The sequence below is a fragment of the Poecilia latipinna genome, unplaced genomic scaffold (genome assembly GCF_001443285.1).
Source record: "Poecilia latipinna isolate Pla-1442-1.1 unplaced genomic scaffold, P_latipinna-1.0 Scaffold1393, whole genome shotgun sequence".
Lineage (NCBI taxonomy): Eukaryota > Metazoa > Chordata > Actinopteri > Cyprinodontiformes > Poeciliidae > Poecilia > Poecilia latipinna.
This window is the reverse complement of record NW_015114009.1, coordinates 147,454-150,393: the sequence shown is the minus strand read 5'-3', so window position 1 is coordinate 150,393 and position 2,940 is coordinate 147,454. Positions and strand designations below refer to the sequence as shown.

The 2,940-nt window shown below is 41.1% G+C and overlaps 1 long non-coding RNA gene across 1 annotated transcript; it reads right to left on the bottom strand.

Annotated features, from left to right (window-relative positions):
* Positions 1-446: 446 nt before the first annotated feature.
* LOC106962275 (uncharacterized) lies at positions 447-2,794 on the bottom strand. The gene is made up of 2 exons (XR_001427939.1): positions 2,590-2,794; positions 447-1,798 (listed from the first exon to the last, which is right to left on the bottom strand). It is a non-coding gene; the product is annotated as an uncharacterized LOC106962275 (long non-coding RNA).
* Between the last annotated feature and the right edge of the window lie 146 nt (positions 2,795-2,940).

The following is a 2,940-nucleotide window of genomic DNA, read 5'->3' as shown; positions in this document are numbered from 1 at the left end:
AAATCTTAAAATACCGGGGAACTGTTACGATTTTTACTTATAAAAATGGAAAGCTTATCAAGATGAATTTATTCAACTTGTAGTTGTTTTGAATAAAAAGCTATTTGCTGGGCTTATCATGGAACACTCATCTTTTGAGTTCTTCTCATGTGCAACAAGGGGCAGCTGTTAAGTGTGGAGGGGGTTGGAGTTCGAATCCCAGGCAGACTGGGGCTGACCACCAGACCACCCGAGCCAAAAACAAATGTTGGGCTGACCGGACTGCTGGAACCACAACTTTTGAAATCTGGAAGCAAATCTCGATTTTGCACGCTGGCTCAAGTAAAGGATGACAAGAAAGGAATTGCAATAAATAGGTTCTTCAACAAAAACAAGAACAGAAAGTTTGAAAACAAATCACAACACACAAAAAAGGAGATTTACAACAAAATAACTATTTACAAAAATAATAAATAATGCCACAATCTATCAGAAAAAAACAAAAACAAAAGCTTCTCTGAAGGAAAATGTGTCATGGTTGCAAATCTCCAAGAATCAAAATGTGAAGATCCAAATGATCACATTTAAAAAACACAACTTTCAGCTTTATAGACATGAAACCCTTCCAGTGTTTCATTCTAGCGTTAGACCAAATCAATTGAATAGTGAACCTGAACGTGGGACATGTGTGGAGAAAATAAAACAAAAATAATAAAATGAACCATTTACAAAAAAGCTCTTTGCAAACTTCCGACACGTTTTCATCATTGCAGTGAGATCTCCTGCTTTTCCTTGGGCCCAATTTTGTTTTACAGCTTGTTTTTAAAAAAAAAAAAAAAAAAAAAAACCACTCCTAAACAGAAACATATGATTCGAAAGCTTTCTGGACTTAGCTTTGAATTAAAAAGAAAGAAAATCTTACAAAATAAAGTCAGACCAATTTTGGCCTCTTAAAAGTTCTCCAATGGCCTTTGAGCTTGTTGATCTGCCTCTTGGCCGTGGCGGTGTACTTGGAGATGACGCCGTGCTGGTTCAGACCTGACGTGCACGGTCCTTCTCCGTCTTCTGCTTGTCCAGGAACGCATCCGTCGCTGCCCACAGCTTTTCTCCTGCGCTGTGCGAGTGACGTTCCAATCCCAGCTACGCGGCTTCGACACAAGTTGAAGGACATGTCGTTATCCAAGCTCCCCGCAGAAGTGATGTTAGCCAGCTAGCCGAGCTAATGTTTCCTTATTCGAGAAAAAGGAAAGGTGGAGAAAAGCCTTTCCCATGTCCATGGCCTCACTGTGGCCTCATGGCGTCGTCCGTGGATAAGGAAGAGATTAAAACCTTTTAAAAAACATGTCGCCACACGGACAGACAGACAGCAATGTGCACACTGGGGACTCAACTGGAATAACAACTAGTCAGTGATTCCAGTTGAGTCTTGAAGCCTGAAAATTAAATCTTTTTGTACATTTATGAGAAAGAGAGAGAGAGAGAGAGAGAGAGAGAGAGAGAAGGAGAAAGACTCCAGGAGACGCACGAAAAGTTAGTGCACCCATCCACGGAGAGCTAACAGGTAGCTGCAGACCAGCAACTGCTTGGATAAAGAGATGACGGTCGGGAGCTCTGCCGTCCCTTGCCTTTTTCTGTGCCTCCCCTCCCTCAGCTTTGTGTCGGCGGACCTGAGCGCCTGGGAAAATGCGTCGCGGACAGCTCCGTCCTCTTCCCACCAAATACCGTCGGATGCTCGCCAACTGCAACTTTTTTTACGTACTCCTCCGCCTTTTCTGCTTTCTGGGGGAAGGCCGCAGTAACCCCGGAGGTCTCGGTGGGACTGAAAGAAAGATAAAAATCGTTCATGCCACAATGGTAGCAGAAAGTAGAAAATATAACAGAAACAAACGCAAGTCTTATTTTAAACTTCCCCATTCAACAAAAAGATAAAGAAACAAACTTTAAGATTGTAAATGCAATTTACCCCTTGAAAGAGCTACTGAGAAACTAATTTAATATTGATGACTAAATGCTGATCCAGTGAAAGTGATGTAGAAACAATAGAGCAGATCCCCTACGAATGCAGTCACACCAAAACATTTTGTAATGGCTTATGAAGGTGCATCAAATCAAAAACTGCGCTTGCGTAATGTATTTCTATAGATACGGTAGACTTTGGAGAGTAAATGAAAAACAAAACAATAGAACTCTGTTGTAACCTAATATTTTGTTTGGCAACATTCTTTATTCATAAACAAAGAATGATGTCCAGTTTTTCTTTTTTAATCTGAATTCCAGTTATATTTGTAATCTCTGAAATGTATTGGATCATTTGGAACACTTGACTGAAACATTAATGGAACTGCCCACCAATCCAGGTCAATCCTAACATACAAATCACCTTGTTGCTCTTTCAGTTCTTGTTCCATTATCAATTGTTACGGATTACTATTATTTATTATTATAAAAATCTTACTCTACGTTTCCATTTCCAAGTCTGCCTCTGCTATGCCTTCTACAGAGTTGCACTGTTGTATTTGTCTTGCCTTATATAAAGTTTATTGATTGAAAAAAATAAAAGAAAAAGAACATCGCCTCACGTGGCACGGCTGCAATTTGGATGAAACTGACCTCTCCCTAGGCAACCCTGACTGTAAGCAGCGAGCCTAATGACTCTCAGTGACATCTTGCTACGATGAACCATCTGTGGAGATCTGCTGGCTGACGCATCCGAATCTCACCCAGTGAGGAGATGATGCACCGTTGAGAACAGCCACATTTCACCTGGTGTGGAAATGCTGCCATCCAGTGTAGGAAAAAAACAACGACCAGCTTAACTTGAGGACCAGAAGGAATGTTTACGAATGCACAATTTTATTCATTAGCAAAACACACACACACACACACACACACACACACAAAGACAGAGGAAACTAGTTCAGCCACCGACAAGGATTCTAAACCTCCAAGAGTCGTAAGCAG